Below are 27663 nucleotides of genomic sequence, written 5' to 3' on the forward strand. Positions count from 1 at the left end.
TCCCGACTACGAGTGCTGTCTGTACGGAGGTTGTATGTTCTCCCCGTGACCGAGTGGGTTTTCTCCAAGATCTTCAGTTTCCTCCCAACTCCAAAGACGTACTAGTTTGTTGGTTAATTAGCTTGGGTTTGTATACTTGGTTTAAATGTAAATTGTCCCTCGTGTGCGGTGGCTTGTGTTAATGTGCGGGGATCGCTGGTCAGTGCGGACCCGGTGGGCCGAAGGGCCTGTATCCATGCTGTATCTCTAAACTAAACTAAACTGTAACTCTACCACAGCCCCTGCGTACGTATACAATACAATACAATACAATATATCTTTATTGTCATTGTACCCAGGGGTACAACGAGATTGGGAATGCGCCTCCCATACGATGCAATAATTTAAGTAATTAACTGCAACCCAACGAAACGAAACAATTGTAACAGTTTTTAGACAGGGTAAAGTGCAAGTTGATCTATGCGTTGTGGCCATCCGGCTCAGCAGGACCGGTTCATAGCAGCTATGGCCCTGGGGATGAAGCTGTCCCTGAGTCTGGAGGTGCGGGCGTAGAAGGCCTTGTATCGTCTGCCCGATGGAAGGAGTTCGAACAGACTGTTGCAGGGGTGTGAAGAGTCTTTGTGGATGCTGGTGGCTTTTCTGAGGCATCGTGTGTTGTAGATGCCCTCCAAGTCTGGTAGCTGTGTTCCGATGGTCCTCTGAGCTCTATGGACTACCTGCTGTAGAGCTTTCCTTTCTGTCTCCGTGCAGCTGAGGTACCACACAGGGATGCCATGCGTTAGGATGCTCTCTATGGTGCAGCGGTAGAAGGTCGTCAGCAGCTGTTGGGGTAGACCAGACTTTTTCAGTGTTCTTAAGTAGAACAGTCTTTGTTGTGCCTTCTTGACCAGCGCAGCAGTGTTATTGGACCATGTTAGGTCCTCCAAAATGTGAGTGCCCAGAAACTTGAAGCTGGACACTCTCTCCACACTGTCCCCGTTGATAGAGATCGGGGCATATTCCCCGTTATGTGACCTACGGAAGTTGATGATCAGCTCCTTGGTCTTGGTGGTATTTAGGGACAGGTTGATATCCGAGCACCAGTCCGCCAGGTTCTGCACCTCCGCTCTATAGTTTGTTTCATCCCCGTTGGTGATAAGCCCGATCACCGTTGTGTCGTCTGCAAACTTGACAATGGTGTTGGTGTCGAATCCGGTTATTGTACACAGGATATGTATCCTCACCACAGTTGCTTGTGTAGAACTATCCCTTTCAAGAGGAATATGTACTCATATACCAAACCTTCATTGTATCACCCTTCTCCTGTCTCTGACAGATAATGTATGAACACCAGCAATCTAATCAGGGTACAGCACTGATCTGACTTTTGATCCCAGCCCCTGCCTAAATTAGATTGAATTGATTGAGATCGAGTTAGATAGAGCTCTAGGGGCTAGTGGAATCAAGGGATATGGGGAGAAGGCAGGCACGGGGTATTGATTGGGGACGATCAGCCATGATCACAATGAGTGGCGGTGCTGGCTCGAAGGGCTGAATGGCCTCCTCCTGCACCTATTTTCTGTGTTTCTGTGATTCAAAGATACAGCATGGAAACAGGCTCTTCAGCCCACTGTCCATCAATTAGCCATTCATTCTAGTTCTATGATATTCCATGTTCACATCCACTCCCTACACTAGGGGCAATTTACAAAGGCCAATTCACTTACAAGCGAGCACCTCCTTCGAATGTGAGAGGAAACCGGAGCACATGAAGGAAACCCAGATAGTCAAACTTCACATGTGTAAACTCCACACAGCCAGTCAGGAAAATAAATTAGCTAGGCCTGTCGCATCAGACATTCAGAGTTATTAACACTTAAATGTGGCATGAATATTTCTGAGGTACCTCAATTGGTCAGAACGGTCTATATAATCAACCATCCACTGCCTGCATAGAGATCCATCTCAGGCCTTGTAAAAACTGAACTGAAAACACACCTCTATTTAACCAGGTTACCATTTCCATTTATGTGTCCTTTACCTTGACTTTAGTCCATTAAAACAGACAGCCCTTGGATGTATGACTGGTCTCCTATCTATCTGACCTATCCTTCCTGGTCACTGAGTATTGACCAGCCTTTTCCAAATGCTCAGTTTCTCTGCCTCTATCTCAGGACTTACCAGTATGGCCAGCCCATATCTATCTCAGTACTTACCAGTATGGCCAGCCACTGTCTATGCCAACAGGGCAACTCTCTCTACATCCAATCCATTCAATAAAATTAACCACAATTAACCCAAAAAGGACAAGGCCGTAGACATTGCCAATACGGAGTTCAGCAAAGCCATTGATAAGTTTCCACATGATAGGCCTTTGATAGGATTCCACATGCTGGGCTGCTCTGGAAGGTTAGACCACCTGGCATCCAGGGAGAGCTACCTTCCTGAATACAGAATTGTCCGGCACGGGCCTGGAACGTGGCAACTTCAACAGCCTGACCGCGGGAGAAGACGGCAGGGGAAGAAAAAAGACATTCTGGCCTTCCATCACAGTGAGGTGACTGGAGGAGACTCACTGTGATGGATGTTTCTTTTTTTTTTGTGTTGGTTTGTGATTGTGTGTGTAATTGCTTATTTTTATTGCTCTTATTGTTGGACTTTGGGTGACAAAATCTCGTCCAAAAGACTTGTTTTTTTGGATAACAATAAAGGTTATTCTGATTCTGATTCTGACTTCATGAAAGGAAGCAGAGGGTGGTGGTGGTAAGTTGTTTTTTGGACTGGAGGCCTATGACAAGTGATGTGCCTCAGGAATTGGTGTGACCCTTGTTGTTTGAGGTTTACATTAATGATTTAGATGAAAATGTGCAGGGCATGATTAGTAAATTTGCAGATGACATTAAAATAGATGGCATCCTGGACAATGGGGATGATTATCAAAATTTACAGCAGGGTTTTGATCAGCTGGGGAAGTGGGCTGAAGAATGTCAGATAGGTGTCAGGTGTTGCATTTTGAGAAGTCAAACCAGGGCAGGATCTTCACAGTCAACGTTAGGCCCATGGGAGAGTTGGAGAGCAGATCAGAGGGATTTAGGAGTATACAGTTCCATGAAAGTGGCATCACAGGTAAATAGGTTGGTAAAGAAGGTTTTTGGACATTGGCCTTTAGCAGTCAAAGTACTGAGTATAGTTGGGACACTTATAGACAATAGACAATAGGTGCAGGAGTAGGCCATTTGGCCCCTTGAGCCAGCACCACCATTCAATGTGATCATGGCTGATCATTCACAATCAGTACCCCGTTCCTGCCTTCTCCCCATACCCCCCTATCTTTAAGAGCTCTATTTAGCTTTCTCTTGAAAGCATCCAGAGAATTGGCCTCCACGGCCTTATGAGGCAGAGAATTTGACAGATTTACAACTCTCTGACTGGAAAAGTTTTCCCTCATCTCTGTTCTAAATGGCCTACCGCTTATTCTTAAACTGTGGCCCCTGGTTCTGGACTCCCCCAACATTGGGAACATGTTTCCTGCCTCTAATGTGTCCAATCCTTTAATAATATATGTTTCAATAAGATCCCCTCTCATTCTTTTAAATTCCAGTGTATACAAGCCTAGTCGCTCCAATCTTTCAACATACGACAGTCCCGCCATTCCGGGAATTAACCTAGTGAACCTACGCTGCATACCCTCAATAGCAAGAATGTCCTTCTTCAAATTTGGAGACCAAAACTGCACACAGTACTCCAGGTGCCCTGTGTCTCGCCAGGGCCCTGTACAATTGCAGAAGGACCTCTTTGCTCCTATACTCAACTCCTCTTGTCATAAAGGCCAACATGCCATTAGCTTTCTTCACTGCCTGCTGTACCTGCAATGCTAACTTTAAGTGACTGATGAACAAGGGCACCCAGATCTCTTTGTACTTCCCCATTTCCTAACTTGAGACCATTCAGATAATAATCTGCCTTCATGTTCTGACCACCAAAGTGGATAACCTCACATTTATCCACATTAAACTGCATCTGCCATGCATCTGCCCACTCACACAACCTGTCCAAGTCACCCTGCATCCTCATGGCATCCTCCTCACAGTTCACACTGCCACCCAGCTTTATGTTACAGTTGTACAAGAAGCTGGTGAAGCTGCTGGAATATTGTGTTCAATTTTGGGTACTCTACTATAGGATAGATGTAATTTAGCTGAAAAGCGTGCAGAGAAGATTTGTGAGGCTGTTGCCAGGACTCGAAGGCCTGAGCTACAGAAACATTTTGATAGGTACATGGAAAAGACAGGCTTGGTGGGCCAAATGCAGGCAGGCAAGACAAGTGTAGCTGGGACATGTTAGCTGGTGTGGGAAAGTTGGGCCTAAAGTTTTCGTTTAGTTTAGAGATACAGCACAGAAACAGTTCCTTTGGCCCACCAAGTCCGCGCCGACCAGTGATTCCCCGCACACTAACACTATCCGACACACACTAAGAACAATTTATGGATACCAAGCCAATTAACCTACAAACCTGTACATCTTTGGAGTGTGGGAGGAAACCGAAGATCTCAGAGAAAACCCACGCAGTCACAGGGAGAACGTACAAACTCCATACAGATAGCACCTGTAGTCGGGATCGATCCCGGATCTCCGTCGCTGTAGGGCAGCAGCTCTACCGCTGCATCACCATGCTGTGCTATAAGCTCAAAAAGGTAAACGCAAAGTCTTTTACCCAGGGAAGGAATCAAGAACCAAAGGATATGGATTTAATATGAGTGGGGAAAGATTTAACAGGAATCTGAGGGGCAACCTTTTCACTAAGAGGGTAGTCAGTATAGGAATGAGCTGCCAGAGGAAATAGTTGACCCAGGTTCAAGAACAACATTTAAAAGACACTTGGACAGATACATGGATAGGAAAGATTTTGAGGGATATAGGCCAAATGCAGACAAATTGGTCTTAGATGGAGCATCTTGGTCAGCATGGATGAGTGTGGATGAATGGCCTGTTTCCGTGCTGTATGACTCTATAATTTACCATGACTCTATTTACATTATGGCCTGCCCTTTCTCTATAAGGCTATGGCTCCCCTCACAAACCCTCATATAAATAACATAGCTTTGCCTTTGTCAACATGACCAACTCCCATGAATAACATCTACATTGCCACTTCTGCTTTTGTTAACATGACCTGCCAGTAATTTTATCACAACCACCCCTTTCTAAAAGTCCTGGCAACAGCCTCGATAATCTCCTCTTTTTCAGCTTAATGACATCCTTCCTATAGCAGGGTAATCAAAACTGAACACAATATTCCAAATGTGTAGGAAGGAACTGCAGATGCTGGTTTAAACCGAAGATAGGCACAAGATGCAGGCAACATCTCTGGAGAAGGGTCTCGACATGAAACGTCACCCATTCCTTCTCTCCAGAGATGCTGCCTGTCCCGCTGAGTTACTCCAGCATTTTGTGCCTATCTTCACAATATTCCAAATGCAGTCTCACCAACGTCTGGTACAACTGTAACATAATATCCCGAGTTATATATTCAATATGTAGGAAGGAACTGCAGATGCTGGTTTACACTGAAGGTTGACACAAAATGTTGGAGTAACTCAGCGGGTCAGCTAGCATCTCTGGATACAAGGAATGGGTGGCGTTTCTGGTCGAGGCCCTTCTTCAGACCTATATTAAATACCTTTGGTATGGTCTAAAGAAAGGTCTCGACCTGAAAGATCACCCATTCCTTCTTTCCAGAGATGCTGCCTGTCCTGCTGAGTTACTCCAGCATTTTGTGCCCATCTTTGGTTTAAACCAACATCTGCAGTTCCTTCCTGGAACCTTGGGTTATGGTACTTTATTTGTCACATGTACCGAGGTGCAGTGAAATTCATTTGCGTAGACAGTTCAGTACAAGTATCACTATCCACAAACACTTAGATACATCTTGGATTTATTCACAAAATGCTGGAGTAACTCAGCAGGTCAGGCAGCATCTCAGGAGATGCTGCCTGACCTGCTGAGTTACACCAGCATTTTGTGAATAAATACCTTCGATTTGTACCGGCATCTGCAGTTATTTTCTTACTCTAGATACATCTTGGATAAGCATCTCAGATACAGTACAAAGTGTTTAGCAGCAGTACACACTGTGACAGTGGACAGAGTGGCCCTGAATGTATCTTATTCATTATCAACAACAAACAACCCAGCCACTGGCAACACGAATATGGCGAGCTTATGTGATTTTTTTCCCTCTTTGGTGAAGCAGCATCTGCATTCCCCTGGCTGTGCCTACGTGGTGAGTACCTGTGTCTGTTGTCTCCTTGCTGCTGTTTGTCCTTTTCCTGCTTCCCGCGCTTCCGTGGCCTGGGACCCGCATGCGCGCTGGCGCCGGCCCCTCGGCCGCTGATTGGTCGGGGAGTTTGGAATGTCGGTACCAGGGGCTTTGTGATTGGCTGGAGCTTCAGATTGCTACACTTCTGAGTCAGGGAGCGTCTGTATTAACCCGCTCTACTCACACACGAAAAATGACCACCTCCCTCCTCCCCTCACACACACTGAAAAAGGTACAGACATGTAGATAGATGTGTTCGCATATGGATTATTATTCGCATTTTTCCCTTGAAATGTCGCTGGTTTCATCTCGGTGCTTGAAAATTAATAATTTCTTCAAGTGTTAATGTTGCACTCACGTACCTTTTCATCTTGCTTTTTGTGGCGTGATCCCTAAACGGGAAAATACCAAAGAAATTTCAGTGGCAAACTCGCTGAAGTGTGTTTTTACACCGATGCGTGAAATGCCTAATTTTATCCTCGGAAAGTATGGTTAAAAAATCTGCCCCCCTCCTTTAAACATCCCATCTTTAAAAAAAATAAATACGTGGCTCAGAAGAGTGACGATTTTTCGGAATGAATTGCTCAGCATCAATAACCTGAAATCAAATAAATCGTGCTTGTTCAGTGATTAAGACCAACTCGTAAACCAGTTGAGCTTTAAAAAATGATAACGTGTCGGAATCTTCTTGAAAGGCTCATTAAATTGAAAGCCAAAGCATCTTAACAAAGATATTATAATTGCAATATATTTGTAAATACTAAAATTGTACATTTTACATCTTTTCCATGTTCTATACAATGGTTTATTTAAGTCAATGCTGATTTTTATAAAACTAGACTCAAGAAAGCTAAACTTTTGTTGTGCCTCTTTTCAGTTATGCACGTCCTCGAAAGCAGTGATGCTGAACAATACTGTAAGGATGTGAATGTAAAAACTGGGCTAACAGAAGAATTTCCATAATTAGTATTTTTTTCCCCTTGAAATCAAAACAAAATGCAGACCGGGACTTAAATGAAGTGCGCTTAGTTTATGAGACTCCGCCTGAGATGAAGCCGGGCGCTGCTTCTTGCTGGGGCTCTCTCTGTCTGTGTGTATTCTTGTCTAATTAAAAAACAGTACATCACAGTTAAATAAAATTGCACCCAGGATAACCCGTATTTCCATATGCAGATTTATCGGCACTGACAGCCCTCTCCCTCTCTCTTATTGTGTCTGCATTCCGCTCCTTATATAAAAAAAACCTAGACACAGAGAAAGAGAAATCTGATGCAGCTTCCCTCATTCTACAGTGAAAGAATCCTTCACCTTTTGCTGTAATGTCTACAATGTATTTTTTCCCCAGCTGTCCTGTCAGCCAGTGGCTTGAGGAAATCAGCCGGGACTTTTTCAGATTTGCAATGAGCAACATCAACATTCTGTGTTTTTTCGGTTCATGTCGCCGAAGGAAATGGCACAAAGATTTGAGACAGAGGGGATGAGAGAGAAAGAGTTCTCCAGAGGGGAATATATTTTTGTTAGAATTGATAATATTTTATCTGACAGCTGGGAGCATTTGGTGAAGATGCTGTTATGTGCGGTCAAGTGGACTCTGTCCCTGTCTCTGGGATTTAGAGGAAATCCGCAGAAATAAATCTCAACGTTGTGTGGAACTGAGGTAAGAGGTACTGTATGACCTAATATATATTTAAGGCCTTACTTAGATTTGCAATGATTGATTTTTTTTCAGTACATTTATGAAAAGCCTTGGGGAGCAGGGTCGTTGGGTGATGATTTTTTTTTTTGCCAGCAACCAGCATAGAAAAAAATAAACGTTTATTTCTGACTGTGTAAAATAAGAAAATGTTTGTGTTAATTTAGGAAAGATATTACATGGGTAAATGCAATGTAATTTATTGTCAAGAAGTGACCCTTTATACATATAAATTGTATTATGTAACATTTTCTTAGAATATTTCTATTGTTTACATTCCAGTATCATTCATATGATTATCATAAATTGATTCATTACCTTATGCAAAGTAGAATTATTTTGATAACCATTATTGCCAAAAGTATGTTCTTTAAAATAATAAGTTGATTGCAATACCAATGAAACCTACAAGAAATAGAAATAGAATGAACATCCACAGAAATAAGACAATTATTTTTAGTTTTTGCAATGCATCCTAAAATTGTTCTTTGTGCCAACTGAGTAAGAAAATTGCAGCACCCATTAGAATTTCTAATTTCACAACACAGCAATGACAAATAAGCTCACTTGGTGAATTATTCACATCTTTAATTTCCTCACTTAATGACAGTGCTCTGTAATCAGAGTGCAGAGGCTGTTATACATGCATTATGTATGATGCGTGATACTTAATGCAGGACATTATGGAGCTCTTAGTGATTCAGTAATTAGTTTTCCATAAGGCAGTACTTGGATGTTAAACTGCTGGAACACATATTTCAAACACAGTATATGGTGTAACTAATGAAATTGCATCTTCTTGGATGGTCCATTGAGACTCTCAGCCATTGTGCTGTTTCAAAAACATTATTAGGTTGTAGTTGTTTCATCTGAAATTGCAGAGACTTGGAGTGTCTTATTATGGAGTTTAATGCTGCTTTACCAAACAAATTACATGCGTCTTGTGAATATGCATTGTCCTAAGGTTCCAACTGGATTGTCCGCACTTAATGTGATTCCAGTACATTTGTTTTCCTGCTGTTGATAATCATTTTTTTGGGGCAAGGAAATCAGACTTATTATTTACCTCTCCTGTAAATGAAAAAATTTAATCTTACAGAATTTAATCAAGAGCATGACAAAAGTTGCATTACATGCTGCTCTTGCAAAGATTTTTCTCATAAGCATTCTGTACTTTCCAAAATGTTGCTTTCACCAGACCACAACTATTGGAATTATGTTCTTGAACACGCTTGAGGACAACACAAGGCTCCTTCCTGCCTACCTTTCACTGACCTACGTACGATATAGTCATGATGACGGATATATGTTATATATGTTATATGCTTCAAAGAATGACAAGGAATTTTATCAACCTCTAGAACTAAAGTTAGGAAGGCAAGCATTTATAGAATAAAAAATTAGACATTTTCATATGACATTTTCAACAAAATATTAAATATTTTTAGAAAAGAAATAAAGTCAATACATTTATATTTTTTCTCTACTGTTTCTATTGAGGACCTATTGAAAGAAAGATTGTGGAAAGGAGCATCATATTTAGAAAGCAGCAATTCTAATGCTTTTGCACATAATGATTCATGCAGAGTTCAAACTAAATCAAAATAGTATAACATCAGTTTTACACTAGTTTTTGGCTCTGCGTTCCTAGGAACTTGTAAGCTGAGTATACTGAAACTTTGCCTTGCAGTTCATGTGGATAGACCTCGTGGTCTTGTAATGTAGAATAACACATGATTTATATTGTCAGAAATTTGTCAATTTTTGAAAAATAGCATGCCAACCTCACCTGAAATTAAGGCAAATCTGCTAAGGAGTGAGTGATTTGATAATTTTCCAACATAATATATATATATATATATATATTTTTAATACTATTGTGACATTCTGTGTCATTTTTGAACATCCTTTGCATATACAGTTATCAGAGAGTATGATTGTGAAAATAATATAGGTGATTTTCTTTCATGCCACCCACTCATATGAAGTGTACGGCACGGTAGCGCAGCGGTAGAGTTGCTGCTTTACAGCGAATGCAGCGCCGGAGACTCAGGTTCGATCCTGACTACGGGTGCTGCACTGTAAGGAGTTTGTACGTTCTCCCCGTGACCTGCGTGGGTTTACTCCGAGATCTTCGGTTTCCTCCCACACTCCAAAGACGTACAGGTATGTAGGTTAATTGGCTGGGTAAATGTAAAAATTGTCCCTAGTGGGTGTAGGATAGTGTTAATGTACGGGGATCACTGGGCGGCACGGACTTGGAGGGCCGAAAAGGCCTGTTTCCGGCTGTATGTATATGATATGATATGATGATAACCTGGGAATTAGTCCGATACATTGGGCATTCAGCTCGATATCACCTGGACTTGCCCAGATTTTCAGATTCAGTTTGATGAACCTGGGAATTAGTCAGATACATTGGGCATTCAGCTCGATATCACCTGGACTTGCCCAGATTTTCAGATTCAGTTTGATGAACCTAGAGAAGAGAGTCACCCGACACAGACCATGACCTAGTGACCATGACCTCAGTAGGCTAGGATTATGATGCCTGTCATTAAGGGAGCTTTCTGTCTGCAGCTGGACGGAAAGAACTAAATGGTAACTGGACTGTGAATGTTGTCTCCGACATGTGAAGAAAGGGTACTTATTAGATTCCAGGTTTCATTTCTCATTTAATGATCTAAGAAGGATTGGGGCTGGATCCATAGACCACATCTTTTCACAAACCTTCAACCTCCCACAGCGTATCAGCTGACATCACTTTATTGGCAGGGCCCATTGCAGCTTGCTCCTGTTTCACATTCATGACTATGCTTTCATGAAGACCCTTGAAATTGCTGGACAGCATAGAAAGAACGTAAAGGTAGCATCCAGCAAAGAAGAGAAAAGTAAAAGTAACTTAATAATCGAAAGTCAATCGAAATGTCCTATAATTCTAAATTCTGTAAAGAACAATATCTGTAGTAAATGTTAGGTTTTATGCATACTTGTTTCAATATTTTGAATGTAACTCTTTCGATTGGAGTTCCTGAGGAAGCAACAATTTAAAACCAGGGTTCTCCAATGGTAATGGTGGCAAAATGATCAATTCCTACTATATTTTGCTGTGAAGTTGAAAGCAATTTGAGAATTTCCACTCTTATTCAACGTGGAAAACTTTAAATAAAATACAAAATACTCATCGGGTCAGGCAGCATCTCTGGAGGGAATGCACAGATAATATTTTGCGTTAGGACCCTTGAACTTTAAACTTGCCTTCATGCTGTGGCTGCGCTGATTTTCTGCCTTCTTTTCTGCAGTCAAGAGAAATGAATTGCATTAACAACTTTTGTAGGTATTTATGAATCACATTTGCCATAAGATTATCTGAAAAGAACATGCCTTTTAGCTTGAAGCCTGGGAGAATCAAGAAAAACTGATGTCACAAGATCAGAGGATCCTCTATGTTTCATAAGTGAAAGGAGCAGAATTAGGCCATTCAGCCCATCAAGTCTACTCCGCTATTCAATCATGGCTGATCTATCTCTCCCTCCTAACCCCATTCTCCTGCCTTCTCCCCATAACCCCTGACACCTGTACAAATCAAGAATTTATCTATCTCTGCCTTAAATATATCCACTGACTTGGCTTCCACAGCCTTCTGTGGCAAAGAATTCTACAGATTCACCGTCTTCTGACTAAAGAAATTCCTCCTCATCTCCTTCCTAAAAGAACTGATTCTGAGATATAATTCTGAGGTTATGACCTCTAGTTCTAGACTCACCCACTAGTGGAAACATCCTCTCCACATCCACTCTATCCAAGCGATTCACTATTCTGTATGTTTCAATGAGGGCCCCCCTCATTCTTTCAAAACTATCAATGCCTCCACTATCTCCAAAGCCACCTCTTTTAGAACCCTAGGGTGCAGTCCATCTGGTGCAGGTGACTTATCCACCTTCAGCCCTTTCAGCTTCCCAAGCACCTTCTCCCAAGAAACAGCCACTCCACTAACTTCCATCCCCTGACTCTCTTGAATTTCAGGCATGTTGCTGGTGTCTTCCACTGTGAACATGTATTGTAACCTCTATATTTCAAAATATATATTCATTTTAAGAAATTCATAGCATTGAAAGTGATTTAGAGAAGATTTACTCGCCTGGAATGGGTGGGGTGTCTTTCAGTGGAAAGGTTGGACTAGAAAGCCTTGAAGAGTGAAATGTGCCATTCCTTCTCTCTAGAGATGCTGCCTGTCCCGCTGATTTACTCCAGCTTTTTGTGTCTATCTTCGGTTTAAACCAACATCTGCAGTTCCTTCCTACACAATGTGATTTGATTGTGGCATTTAAAATCCTGAGTTGTCTTGACAGGGTGGATGTGGAGAGAATATTTCCTATTCTAAAACTAGCGTTGCTGTTTTAAATTAAGGAGCCATCTATTTAAAACAGAGATGAGGCAAAATATTTTCTCGTAGAGCGTCAGGATTCTTTGGAGCCCTTTTCTTTTAGAGGTTATTGTTATTTGAGAGAGACTATTCCCATTTGCAGAAAATGTGAGAACTTGAGGTCACAGATTTTAGGTTTATTGATTACAGAACCAAGGAACATCTGAGGAAGGGGCTGTGAATCAAGTAGTGGAAAAGGGGGTGAGTATAGATGGTCCGTGACCTGTTGCTGTGCTGTTTGGCTCTCTGAAAACTTTCACATTCTGAATTCTTTGGGTTTGCCTGAGAACATGGTGGATGCAGATTAATCAAGGTTCTCAAGGAGTTTGATAAATAATAGAAAGACACAATCATTGCAAAGCAGCAAGGACAGATCAAGGATAGAACAAACAGAATTGTTCCACAAAAAGACAGATGAATCTGATGCGCCAAATGGCCTCCTGGGATGTAATGATTCTATAATTCAATAATTCTAAATTATGCTTCTCACCTTTTGCTTTACTATCTATGAAAAATTCTGATGTGGTGCGATAATGGATGCCAGGAATCCCTTTAAAGTGACATCTAATATTCAATGTCATCTCTAAAGGGGAAGTCTGAATCTGAGAGACTTGGTGAAAAAGGGCGGCACAGTGGCGCAGCAGTAGAGTTGAGCCTTACAGTGCCAGAGACCCAGGCACGATCCTGGCTACGGGTGCTATCTATATGGAGTTTGTATGTTTTCCCCAAGACATGCGTGGGGTTTCTCCAGGATCTCCAATTTCTTCCCAAACGCCAAAGACGTCAAGTTCAGTTCGGTTTAGTTTATTGTCACGTGTACTCAGGGCCGTCTTAACGCATGGGCCTGATGGGCACTTGCCCGGGGGCCCACGAGCATAGGGGCCCCATGCTGATCTGTGTATGTTAAGTGACTTGCAATAAATAAATACTACTTTAAAAATGTAGGTTCAATAAGTGCTTTTTTCGCAACATTTTCGGTCACTAAGTGCTTCTCACAGGATCTGTAAGGGCTTTTCGCAACAATGTAGCACCCTAAGTCCATCGCTAAGTGCTTTTCGGTAAGTGCTTTTCGCCGGCACGACAGGGGGGGGGGGGGGGCTGGTAGGGAAAGGGGGGTGGGGGAGAGTAACGGTAGGGGCCCCAGTACACTGCTTTGCCCGGGGGCCCATAATGCTGTAAAAACGGCCCTGCGTGTACTGAGGTACAGTGAAAAGCTTTTTTGTTTTGCATGTTAACCAGTCAGCAGAAAGACAATACATGATTACAATTGATGCATTTGTAGTGGGCCGCCACACATTTACAGTGTATAGGGAATAACGTTCAGTGCAAGATAAAACCAGCAAAGTCTGTTCAAGGGAAGTCAACAAAGATGTAGATAGTAGTTCAACACCGCTCTCTAGTTGTGGTAGGATGGTTCAGTTGCCTGATAACAGCTGGGAAGAAACTGTCCCTGAATCTGGTGGTGTGCATTTTCACACTTCTATATTTTTTGCCTGATGGGAGAGGGGAGAAGATGGAGTGGCCAGGCTGCGACTCAGTTAATTGGCTTGGTATAAATGTAAATTGTCCCTTGTGTGTAGGATAGCGTTAGTATGCTGAGAACGCTGGTTGGCGCAGACCTGGTGGGCCATTTGGCCAGTTTCTGCACTGCATCTCTAAACTAAAAACTAAAACTAAATTCAATATCAACTGTAAGTGCTCTCAACTCAACCACTGACCGCAGAATTGAAGCCATTTATCTACCTTTCTCTAAAGTAACCACAAAGGCATACCAGCACAATTCCACAAATAAATTGCTATTTCTAATAATTAATGAATCGTGGATGAGTCCTGAGGGGCATTGTTGTTGATTGGCTGAGGGGTGGGATGGGGGCTGAGGGGTGGGATGGGGGCTGAGGGGTGGGTTGTGGAAAGATTAGAACCTAGACATTCCAGACAAACTTAACAAAAGATGGCCGAAGCAGAGACATCAACAGCATGTGAAAAAGTGCTGGGACAAGTGCTTGAATCGCCAAGGCATAGAAGGCTATGGATCAAATGCTAGAAGGTGGGATTAATACAGATGGGTGTCTACTGGTCAGTGGAGATATGGTGAGCTGGATTATCTTTTTTCCCTGCTGTGCGACTTTATGGTTCTACGACTGTATGTAAAGGCAAGGTAGCAGTTGGTGCAAACTATGGAGTGGAAATCTAGTCGCAGAAGACCATGGCACTAGATTATAGGGAAAAAGATGTGGACCCACCATCGGAAGGCAGAGGGAATGGGAAAGGCTGTGGCTAGAAGATAAATCTTTTTTGGGATACGGAACAGGAATCAGCTATTTTCAGTCTGTTTTAGCCCAGTTTGTGCTGAAAGCCACATTTATTCCTCAGCTACTGTCTTGGCCAGCCGTTACACCAAGGCTTATTTGGGCTCCCATCACCTAATACCTCAAATTTTGAAGAAGGATCGCAACCTGAAACATCACGTGTCTATTCTAGCTGGCAGACCTGGAGCCTCAAAGCACTAGAGACCTGGTTATGATTCTGAACCTGGGTGCAGCCTGTGTGGAGTTTGCACGTGTGGAGTTTGGCCATGTGGGTTTCCTTCAGGGGCTCTTCCCAAAGCCCAAAGACATGCTGGTTTGTAGGTTAGTTGGCCTCTGTAAACTGTCCCTAGTGTGTCGGGCGTGGATGCAAAAGTGGGATAACAGAACTAATGTGAACGGTGATCAATGGTTGGTGTGGACGTATGGGTCAAAGGGCCTGGTTCCATGCTATAGAGGAATGACAATGAAGTGAAAGTACAGATGCTGCCTGACCTGCTGAGTTCATCCGGCATTTTGCCTTTTTCTCAAGATTCCGGCATCTGCAGTTACTTGCGTCACCTCAAGTTATTTTATTAAATTTTCGTTTGGTGTGCTTTCTTCAACCCTTTAACTTTGTTGTGCTTTCTTGGCTGTTGCCATGATATGGCTGGCCCAGGGCAAGTTGCTGGTGATATTTACTCCAAGGAACTTGTAGCTTTCAACCATCTCCACTTCGGTGCTGTCATTGTATACCGGGGTATGTGTACCGCTTCGCTTCCTGAAGTTAATCACAATCTCCTTTGTCTTACTGGCGTTGAGGGAAAGTTTGTTGTCTTGGCACCAGGTTATGAGATTCTCAATTTGCATCCTGTAATCCGTCTTGTCATTATTTGATATTCAGCCCACTACGGTGGTGTCGTCTGTGAGTGTGACATCTTTCCGCTGACTGGAAAGCGCGCAACCAAAAAAGCTTTTCATTGTACCTCAGTACACGTGACAACAAAACTAAACTACACTACACTACACTCATTGTTGCCTTTCCCCTTCACCTTCTCCAGGCCTGTAGCATCCTAGGGCTCATGCATGGGAATGGTTATTTCAACATGCCCCAGTCTCACTATACTGAAGTGGTTGAATGCGCTTGAAACTTCTCTTGGTAACTAGCAAGGTTCAGCTCACTGTTCCTTTTAGTCTAAAACTTTGATTCTCATGCTTGTGCAAATGTATCAATGACTGGCCACTTTTCTATTCTCTGTAAACTCCTACAGCCCAACAGTCTAGCAAGTTTTTTTTAAATTTCAAAATTAACTTTATTCGTAACAAAATATATATTTAAAACAGTCTGAATGCATTCTTAGTATGTCTAAGCTTTTGATATTTCTTGTGTTGTTCACAGTTGTGTTAGCACCTCTCCTTTTCATTACACCTCTGCTTTAATACCAAGGAACTGCAGATTCTGGTTTGTACCAAAGATAGACACAAAATGCTGGAGTAACTCAGCGGGTCAGACAGTATCTCTGGAGAACATAGGTACTCCTCAGCTGTGCACATTTTGTAGTCAAGACCGGTGCAGGTATTCACCTTTAAAGGCACAGTGGATCTGCGGTAGAGTTACTGCCTTACAGAGTCTGAGACCCGGGTTCCATCCTGACTACGGGTGCTGTCTGTACGGAGTTTGCCCATTCTCCCTGTGACCGCATGGATCTACTCTGGATGCTTCGGTTCCCTCCCACATTCCAGATGTGTAGATTTGTAAGCTAATTGGCTTCTGTAAATTGTCACTACTATGTAGGATAGAACTGGTGTACGAGTGATCGCTGGTCGATGTGGACGTGATGAGCTGACGGGCCTGTTTCCATGCTGTATCTCTAAAATGTAATACACAATCATGTCATGTGTCAGTAAAACAAAATAATGACGTTTAACTTTTACCAGTGTAAATACGGTACACTGTATTTAGAGATTCAGGGAATGGATTTTCAAACTTAAGTTTTAGTTTAGTTTTTTTTTAGTTTTTGAGATACAGCATGGAATCAAGCCCTTTGCCCCACTGAGTCCATGACGACCATCATCGATCATCTGTATGCTAGTTCTATGTTATCCAACTTTTGCATCCCACACACTAGAGGGAATTTACAGAAGCCAATTGACCTATAAACCTGCACGTCTTTGGAATGTGGCAGGAAAGCCGAGCACCTGAAGAAAACCCACATGGTCACAGGGATAACGTGCAAACTTCGCACAGACCGCACCCGTAGTCAGGATCAAACCCAGGTTTCTGGCGCTGTGAAGCAGCAGCTCTACCACTGTGCCACCCTTTAAGCTGGATGCTGAAGGTATGAAGCTTGTGTAAAAGGGAGTCAGGGAGGGAGTAGAGGAGCTGTGCCTTTACATCATGTATTGTCACAAATACTGCAACCATGTCCCCCTGCATCCTCCCTCCCTGACTACCTTTGTGTCAGCTCTACAGCTTGAGCATTTAGCTTATGTTTTATGGTCCTTGCCCTGAAGCTCTCAACAGCCTTCTCTTCCTTTATGACTATCATTAAAACTTATCTCCTTGACAAGGCTTATACTTGGCTTTTGGCTGATCGTACGTACTCCTGCAAGGACCTTCGAATGATTTTGAATGTTAACAATGCTGTATAAATACAAGCTACTGTTTCACTTAATTTGCTATAATTACCGTGTATGGATCAACTAATTGCTATACATGAAACAACCTGTTACATCGCTAACTTTATTGCAATTTGTAATGCTTGTTACACAACGTACAGCAATTAAGATTATGTTGAATGTTGCTGAGAAATGCTATTTGTTGAAATGTTACAGTCTGCAGCAAATAAATAATAAAATTTAGGCAAAAGTACAACATTGAGATGTGGGTCTCAATGTAATTAAATTCCTTTGTTTTATCAAGGATAACTAAATAAATAATTACAATGGTGGAAACATTTTTTTGAGATGTACGCTTTTGCCCAATGTGATTTTTAAGTTCCTGTGAGGCATATGTAAAACAAGCTTCAGTGATAATGGAAAAGTAAAGTTGGACAGTCTTGGATTATTTTTCCTGAAACATCGGAGTTGAGAAGCGACCTGATAGAACTATATAAAATCACACCTATCCATGTTCTGAAGAAGGGCCTCGACCTGAAACGTCACCCATTCCTTCTCTCCAGAGATGCCGCCTGTCCCACTCAGGTACTCCAGCATTTTCTGTCTAGATCCAGGAGTTTGGAAATGGGATTATGGTGTTGAAGCCTAATTCACGCTGACTGTTGGGAGGCCTATATACGAAATAGGTTTTACCTGTATTGCCTGACCTAATGATTCCCCAACAAGATTCTCTCTGCACGCTGTAGTTATGCTCCCTGGTCATCAAAGCAACCACTCCTGCTGTCTTTCCTTCATCTCTATTACACCTGTTGCACCGATACCCTGGAATATTGAGCTGCCAGTTCTGCCATTTTCTTGGTCATATTTCTGTTAGGGCCAGATCCCAGATCCCCCAGTTAATGCACACCCAAAGGTCATCTGCCTTTTCAGTTAAACCTCTAGCATGGAAATAAATGCAGTTTGACTGTGAACCTGTTTTTCCTGTCTGCTAATCTTGCTCTTTTCACCTTCACTATTTGTCACTAATCTCTTATCTACCTCCTTTCTGCTCTGGGACCCTCCCTCCTGCCAATCTAGTTTAAACCCGGGAATTAACCTGGTGAACCTACGCTGCACTCCCTCAATAGCAAGAATGTCCTTCCTTAAATTAGGAGACCAAAATTGCACACAATACTCCTGTACAACTGCAGTCAGACCTCCTTGCTCCGATACTCAAATCCTCTCGCTATGAAGGCCAACATACCATTTGCTTTCTTCACTGCCTGCTGTACCTGCATGCTTACTTTCAGTGACTGCGGTGAATGTTCTGCAGCTGTTATGAGAGATCCTGGACCCTGGCACCATGGAGGCAAAACACCATCCTGGATGCAGCAACAGAGTCCCCTGTCTGTCCCTCTAACTATAGCCCTCGGGCTTTACCCTACCTTGCTTTGCCTGGTACAGACCTGCCTGCTGCTGTTGTCTCCTGCGGTGACCTCTCCCCTCAACAGTATCCAAAAGGCTCCGCTAGACAGTATTCTGTGTTTATGTGGGCATACAACTAAGCCGACATTGACAACTGAACAAAGCAATTATTTTTATTTGTGATAAAAATAGCAGCCATTTTTCATTTAGTTTGATGCCGAAAATAGGGGAAAGGGATGCATTTGCATCAATTATGCAGTTAGGTTGACGTATGTTTTATTAAAATAAAAATACTGCAGTATTTTACAGTTGCCAACAATGCCAATGTAAATTATTAGGGAGGTAGCGAGGAAAGCCTGCAAATGAATTTGATAGTACTTCTAATGTATTTGGATTAAGTGGACTGCTGTGACAACAAGCAGACATTGATGGAAACTCAGGCTTCACCTTTGAAGGAACAAGAGGCCTCCTGGGAAGCTGATGTGATGGTGGCTCTCTTTTTCCACCCACTAGTTGTCAGATTATTTGAAATTATTGGAGTCTCATTATAATAAACACATCCATTAGATTTCCATAATTTGTCTGGTGTCTAAAAGCATTTTTTTTAAGCATTACAATTATTTAAAGCTATAATTTGGTCTGGTAAATTAATTTGAAGGACTGTTACAGTATGCATATGATGTAATTTCGCAGTGGAGAAGATTGAATATGTAGGGACGAATTGCAGATGCATATGATGATGTTGTTTTCACATCGTCAGTTAGACGACAGCATCATTACATGAGTATTCTTACCAGTTTGGCTTTATTGATAGGTTTCTTGTCTTATCTTAGTTGCTGTCTTACAGTGCAAGAGACCCGGATTCGTTCCTGACTACGTGTGCTATCTGTACGGAGTCTGTATGCTCTCCCCATGACCGGCATGGGATTTCTCCGGGAGCTCCAGTTCCCTCCCACATTCAAAGACGTGTCGGTTTGTAGGCTAATTGGCTTGGTAAAATTGCAAATTGGCCCGAGTGTGTCAGATAGCGTTAATGTACAGGGATTGCTGCCTAGCACGGACTTGGTGGGCTGAAGGGCCTGTTTCCACATTGTATCTCTAAACTAAAATAAAACTAAACTATAAGGAAGCTCAAGAAGCAAGAGGACATTGCTCTGGGCCTCCATTGAAGTCTTCACTTACATCTGAGACCCGAGGGTTTGGCAACAAGTAACTGGGCATTGCACATTTGTCTCACCAATAATACGCTTTTTGATAATCCCTTTGGTGTCTGGCTTCAGAGGCATTGGCCTGATTGCATGGATGCTCTGGCTGGCCGAGGGGAGGGTCATCAGGATAGGGAGGGGAGAGCCAGGACCTGGAATTTTGGAGGAAGGTAGGGTGAATTGTCTTCCACCATTTTGTTTTGTTGGGAGGGCCAGCATTGAGGATAGAGACATTGAGTACCAGCAGGTTTAAATGTTTGGGGCATGGACAATTGTAAGATTGGGAATGCTGTCTTGAACTTGGCTGGTGGCATGTGGAAGTGGGTGATGCTTCCCAAGGCTGGAGATGATTACTGAGTTATCTGAAGGGATCCTTACCAATATTGTGAAGACTATGTACACTCAGATGGGCACCACTAAGGTAATCTGTCCCTCCCCCACCCAAGTTGCACCAGCTTCTCGTTTTCACCCAACAAACAGCTAACAATGGCCTGTTTCGTTTATCATCGTTACTTTTCTGCATATCTTTCGTTCGTAGTTCTTTACCTCTCTACATCATCGTCTGTACCTACCGTTTCCCTTTTCTGTGACTTTCAGTCTGAAGAAGGGTCTCGACCTGAAATGTCACCCACTCCTTCTCTGCCTGTCCTGTTGAGTTACTCCAACTTTTTGTGTCTATCTTCCAAATGCATAACCTGCTCCAGCTGGAAGGAGAAGGGTGACAACAGTATGGCAACACCAACAACTGGAGGTTTCACTTCACAACACAAACCATCCTGACTTGGAAATTTATTGTCACTCCATCACCATCTCTGGGTTAAAAATCCTGGCATTCTCTCCCCAATAAAATTGTGGTTACACCCAGACCTCTTGCAGTGGTTCAAGGAGGCAGCTCGACACCACCTTTCCGATATTTACTACGGATGGGCAAGTAAATGCTGTCACAGACTGAAAAGCTCACATTCCTTGAATGAATATTAACAAAAACAGTTTCCCTGCAATTTTGCAAGTGAATCATCAGATGGAAATAAAACTTTACTATGTGTCCTGATCTGGAAATTGTGTCAGAGGTGACTCACACTTGGAAGTGTCTTGTGATATATCCAAAGTAACGTGAAATGACCCAAACATTGTCGTACACTCCTTGGCATAATGCTGAAAAATTGCATTACGCAATTGACGTCCCAAACACGTGTTTTTATCAAACTGAAGGTTTTTAAAAAATAATTAAAGCTAAGATTACAGTACCATGCAAACACAGCAGGAGACGGATAAAACAAAACCTGCATAGAACAATGTGGACTGCAGTTACCTTTCAGCAGTAATACTGGTGCATAAAAACAAACCAAGTGATGGAAAGTGGGTTACCAATTAACAATTAGACCTTTGCCTAGTCTAAACCTATGCAAATGTACTGGAAGAGAATAGTGCATCATAATCTCATGGTTAAGTTTAGGAGGTAGAGATTTAAAAATTGAACCCCAGTATGAACTTAAATTCAATTTACTAAGAATGTGGAATTTTTTTAAAGTCAATATCAGCAATGGTAGCTATGAAACAACCATATCGTCATTAATTCCAATATTGTTCACTATTCCTCCTCAGAGCAGAAATCTGGTGTAGATGTGTCTCCACACCCATCCATGTGATCAAATGTTTCTTCAGTCCTGGGGCAATTAGCGATGGACAATTGCCAGCACTGTCCACATCCCTGTGAATCAATTAAAATAAAGAATGTGGAGTTCTGAAATTCCATCAATAAACATCATCAAAAGAAAAAGTAACAAGCCTTTCATTTAATGTGCAGTTTGTCAGGAGTCTGCTGTGCTTGTTTGGCACTGTGTCAACATAACAATGGTGACTGGCTAGCCTTCAATTTTAAAGTACTGCTTGGAAGGCACTTGTAACACCCTTTAGATGATTGTGCTAATTATACATTTCAACAACACTGTTAAAATTAAAAATAGCATGTTCCCAAAGTTTGTAGCTTAGCCATACTAAACACAGAAAACAATCTGAAAGACAACAGAGACACAAATACTTCTGTGTGCTTCATAAACACAACTCTGGCAGAAAATTCCTCAACCAATTTTACACTTCTGAAATGTGAATCATTGTGGTAGATCGCAATATGAAATCAAAATGGTTTGTTGGACTACCTGGACTAATTTACTGAAAGGTGTTGCAAAGAAAAAAGGAGAATATGTTTCAATAATAAAAATCAGCAGATGCTGGAAGTTTGAAGTAGGGAGAGAATGCTAGAAACATTTACCTGGTCAGGCAGCAGCTGCGGAAAGACCTATAAAGGTAAAGCACAGTCCAAGCAGAATATTTTGCATTGTTTCAGAATATTCATAGTATTCAGGCACTTCCCTGGCAAACTAAGCTCCTGGATCAACCGGAAACATCTACTGATCTTTTATGTTCTTGAGTCTATTTAATAGTTTGTTATTGGAAGTGCAGAGCATCAAAGGTGAATATGGTAACCTCTGCAAAATGCTCTTGTCCTATTTTTGAGTAAAATGATATACAGAGATGTTGGTCTACCCTGAAGAGAGAAATCAGGAGGGCAAGAGAAGGCACAAGATAGCTTTGGCAAATCAGATAAAGGAGAATCTAAAGAATCTACAAATATATTAAGGTAATAAATGTAACTAGGACCTCTTTAAGGTCACCAAGGTCGCCTGTATGTAGAGGCACAGGAAATTGGTAAGATTTTAAATCTACTATAACAACATCTAAATTGCATTTGGACAGGTACATGGATAGCAAAGGTTTAGAGAGATATGGGCTAAATGCAGGCAAATGGGCTTAGATAGGCGCGGACCAATTGTGAGTGGTCGGCACAGATTTAATTCCGCAGGAGGGCCTGTTTCCATGCTGCATGATTCCTGGCGTTATGACTCTATGATATCAATGCGCGGGAACTCGGTGAAGGTAATAGTGATGCCTTGAAGAAAGTCTACATTACATAAGAGGAGGTGCCGGAGATCCTAAAACACATAATGGTAAATACATTCCTCGGACCTGATCAAGTGTATTCTAGGTCATTGAGGGAAGCTAGGAAAGACATTGTGAGGCTACTGATGGAGATATTTACATCATCAACAGCTACTGGGAAGGTGCCAGATGACTGGAGAATGGCTGATATTTTGTCTCTTTAAGAAGGACTGCAAAGAGATGCCTGGGAATGACAGGCTTGTGAGTTGTACCTCAGTGGTGGGAAAGTTATTTCAAGGGATTTAAAGAAATAGTATCTACCTGCCTTTAGAAAGACAAAAACTATTTTGCTGACACATTGCTCTTTGCTAGTTTCATTGATCTATTTCGGTGCATATGGCAATTAAAGGCTCGACTCCTGAAAAATCTATCATGTGACATCTTACCAAATACCTTTCGGAAGTCGACGTATAACTAGCCTCCTCTTTGCCAATGTCACCCACAAATATGGAAATAATGGCCCATCATTATTCGATGTTAAGGATTGTTGAGTGAAACTACATTTAGTTAACTCATCACTTCCCACCTGAACCACCCTCTTCCCAGGTACCTTCCATTGCAACTGCAGGAGATGCAACACCTGTCCCTAAACATCCTTCCTCGACTCCGTCCAACGACCCCAACTGTCCTTTCAGGTGAGGCAGTGGTTCACTTGCACCTCCTCTAACCTCGCCTACTGTATACATCAACTCTCTCTAGCATTATTTATAAACCAGTGGCCAATCATTCATAAAAAGATTGGCCACACCAGGTCATCCTGCCTGAGAAATCAACTTTAATATACAGCAAAGCAACTAATATTATTGACAAAGGGCGGGGCAAATTCGAAGAGGGTTCCTACATCATCTAAGTTGCCCTGGCCGTTGCAGCAGCCTTGTGACTGATTTGGTATAACTTAATTATCTAAACAACCGTAATAATTATCCGAGCAATAGTAATGAAGTTCCACTTTCCTTTGCACGGCAAGCAATACTTGGAGAAGTATGATAGAGTGGATGTGGAAAGGATGTTTCCACTGGTGGGAAAGTCTAGGACCAGAGGTCATAGTCTCAGAATTAAAGGGCCTTCTTTTAAAAAGGAGATGAGGAGGAATTATTTTGGTCAGAGGGTAGTTAAACTGTGGAACACATTGCCACAGAGGGCTGTGGAGACCAAGTCAGTGGATATTTTTAAGGCAAGTTCTTGACTATAATGGGCGTCAAGGGTTATGGGGACAAAGTAGAAAAATGGGATTACGAGGCAGAGAGCAGCCATGATTGAATGGCAGAGTAGACTCGATGGGCCGAATGGCCTAATTCTACTCCTACAACCTGTGAACTTGTGAAGTAACAAAAACTATCGCCTTCTCCACCAATTTCACACCATCTTGCAGCCAGTGGATCATCACATAATGGTACAGCAGATCCTTTGCATGTTCATGAAATTTGTGATTAAAATGAAAGAGATCTTTAAATGACTTAAAATAAATAATCTAACTTCAGTACTTCAATGGCTTGGATTTTTATCTCAAATTAATTTACCGCAGACCTTCTGTAATATCAATGTGGAATAAATGCAAACTTGAACTTGGTTTGTTAAGTTCTGGTATCTTATTTCACCTTTGGTGATACTTCTGATTACATGCTGTGCTGAGCTGTGTACAACAGCTTATAAAATGGGATAAAAATCCATTAGGGGATGTTTGTGGTAATGCATGGTATTCTTCTATATGTCTGTGTCAGTATGATTCTTCACTTGGTAAAATTACTTAACACACTTCCTTGTAGTGTAGGAAGGAACTGCAGATGCTGGTTTACACCGAAGATAGACACAAAATGCTGGAGTAACTCAGCGGCTCAGGCAGGATCTCTGGAGAGAAGGAATGGGTGACGCTTCGGGTTGAGACCCTTCTTCAGACCCTTCTTCAGACTGAATAGCCTGTCCTGTTGAGTTACTCCAGCATTTTGTGGCTATCTTCGGTGACGTTTTATGCGACGTAGGAGTAGGTGACGTTCTGGGTCGAGACCCTCCCTCAGACGGAGTCTGAGTCTGATGAAGGGTCTCGACCTGAAAGGTCACCTTTTCTCTAGAGATGCTGCCTGAACTGCCTGCCTGAGTTACTCCAGTGTTTTGTGTCCTCACTTCCTTATAGGCCTTTTACTGAACTCATCAATTGCAAGTGACATTTAAGTGAGGTCAAAGTTAGAATTAAACATCACAAAATTAACCATGTGGGGAGCCTTGAGGCCACAGAATGGAGCGGTAGTGGCAGAATCAGGTAGCAGATCTGGCAGCAGTGTACCTGCATCTCCGAGATGAAGAAAACATCACTTTACCTGCAAGATTTTGTATGAGAGAGGTTACATGAGCCAAAATAAAATTGTTTGGCTGAGATGAGCAGTGACTGTAAACAAGGATAACGATTTAAAAAAAGACATAAAGTGCTGGAGTAACTCAGTGGGTCAGGTAGCATCTCTGGTGAAAATGGATAGGCAACATTTTCAGCTGGGTCCCTTCTTCAGACTGAGTGTCGTTGGGGGGAGAAAGCTGGAAGAGAGGTTGGGGCGGTACAAAGTCTGGCAAGTGATGGATGGATGCAACTGAGATGGGTGGGCGTTGATTGGCAGATGGTTGGACAAAGGCCAGAGATCGGAAGAAGACAAAAGGCTGAGAAATGAGGAGATAAGGCGAGAAATGTGAAATCAAGAAAGGGATGTCGTAAGAATGGGATAGGGGGAGGGGGAGGGGGAAAGGATTGTTGTTGGATAGTTACCTAAAATTGGAGAATTCAATGTTCATACCATTGGTCAACAGCCTGCATCTACTCTGAAGTAAGAAGGAAAGGAAAGATATAGAACATAGCTCAGTACAGCACAAGAGCAGGCCCTTCGGCCCACAACCTATGTGCCGGCCATAATGTCAAAACCATCACTTATCAACCAGTACATAACCCATATCATAAGATCATAAGTGATAGGAATAGAATTAGGCCATTCGGCCCATCAAGTCTACTTCATCATTCAATCATGGCTGATCTATCATACTAGATGTCAACTTATTTACATCGGCGAAACCAAGCGCAGGCTCGGCGATCGCTTCGCTGAACACCTGCGCTCGGTCCGCATTAACCAAACTGATCTCCCGGTGGTCGAGCACTTCAACTCCCCCTCCCATTCCCAGTCTGACCTTTCTGTCATGGGCCTCCTCCAGTGCCATAGTGAGGCCCACCGGAAATTGGAGGAACAGCACCTCATATTTCGCCTGGGCAGTTTGCAGCCCAGTGGTATGAACATCGACTTCTCCAACTTTAGATAGTTCCTCTGTCCCTCCCCTCCCCTCCTCCTTCCCAGATCTCCCTCTATCTTCCTGTCTCCACCTATATCCTTCCTTTGTCCCGCCCCCCTGACATCAGTCTGAAGAAGGGTCTCGACCCGAAACGTCACCCATTCCTTCTCTCCCGAGATGCTGCCTGACCTGCTGAGTTACTCCAGCATTTTGTGAATAAATGGCTGATCTATCTCTCCCTCCTAACTCCATACTCCCACCTTCTCCCCAAAACCTGTACTAATCAAGAATCTATCTATCTCTGCCTTAAATATATCCACTGACGGCCTCCACAGCCTTCTGTGGCAAAGAATTCCACAGATTCACCACCCTCTGACTAAAGAAATCCCTCCTCATCTTCTTTCTAAAAGAATGTCCATTTAATTCTGAGGCTGACCTCTAGTCCTAGACTCTCCCACTAGTGGAACCACCTTCTCCACATCCACTCTATCCAAGCCTTTCACTATACCTATACGTTTCAATGAGGTCCCCCCTCATTCTTCTAAACACCAGCAAATATAGGCCCAGTGCCATCAAATGCTCATCATACACTGATGAGCCAAAATATTATGTCCTGATGAGCCAAAACATAATGACCACCTGCCTAATATGCTGTTAGTCCTCCATGTGCAGCCCCATACGCAGCAGGGTGCGATGCACTGTGTATTGTGACACATTCCTCCCCTGACCACCATTAAAATTTTCTGTGACTTGTGCCACAGTAGACCTTCTGTCGGTTCGGACCAGACGGGATAGCCTTCGTTGCCCTCGCGCATCGATGAGCCTTGGGCACCCAACACCCTGTCGCCGGTTTGTGGTTTGTCCATCCTCGGACCACTGTCGGTAGGTACTCGCCACTGCTGACCGGGAGCACCCCACAAGCCTTGCCGTTTCAGAGATGCTCTGATTCAGTTGTCTGGCCATAACAATTTGGCCCTTGTCAAAGTCACTCAGGTCTTTACACCTGTCCATTTCTCCTGCATCCAACACATCAACTTCAAGAACTGACTGTTCACTTGCTGCCTAATATATCCCACCCCTTGACAGGTGCCAATGTAACAAGATAATCAATGTTATTCACTTTACCTGTCAGTGGTCATAATGTTTTGGCTCATGGGTGTATGTTAACCCCCTCATTCCTGGGATCATTCTTGTAAACTTCCTCTCCAGAGCCAGCACATCATTCCTCAGATATGGTGCCCAAAATTTTTCACAATATTCACTCCTTCACTCCACTTTGACAATCTCGCTCCATTCATTGCATATTCATATGCCTATCCAAAAGTCTTTTAAATGCCACTAACATATCTACTTCAACCACCACCCCAACGTGTGTTCCAAGTATTTGCCACCCTCTCTGTGAAGCAATTGCCCTGCACATCTCTTCTAAACTTTATCCCCCTCACCTTAAAGTTATGCCCTTTGGAATT

General features: G+C 42.6%; 1 protein-coding gene across 1 annotated transcript in view; it reads left to right on the top strand.

The window, feature by feature from the left end:
* The first annotated feature begins 7863 nt into the window (after positions 1-7863).
* The window catches only part of LOC144594034 (PC3-like endoprotease variant B), a 1240467-nt gene continuing 1220667 nt past the window's right edge, over positions 7864-27663 (top strand). Inside the window, exon 1 of the mRNA XM_078400201.1 lies at positions 7864-7955. The gene's annotated coding sequence lies outside the window, so the exon portion shown is untranslated. The remainder of the gene's footprint in view (positions 7956-27663) is intronic.

The sequence above is a fragment of the Rhinoraja longicauda genome, chromosome 5 (genome assembly GCF_053455715.1).
Source record: "Rhinoraja longicauda isolate Sanriku21f chromosome 5, sRhiLon1.1, whole genome shotgun sequence".
Classification (NCBI taxonomy): domain Eukaryota; kingdom Metazoa; phylum Chordata; class Chondrichthyes; order Rajiformes; family Arhynchobatidae; genus Rhinoraja; species Rhinoraja longicauda.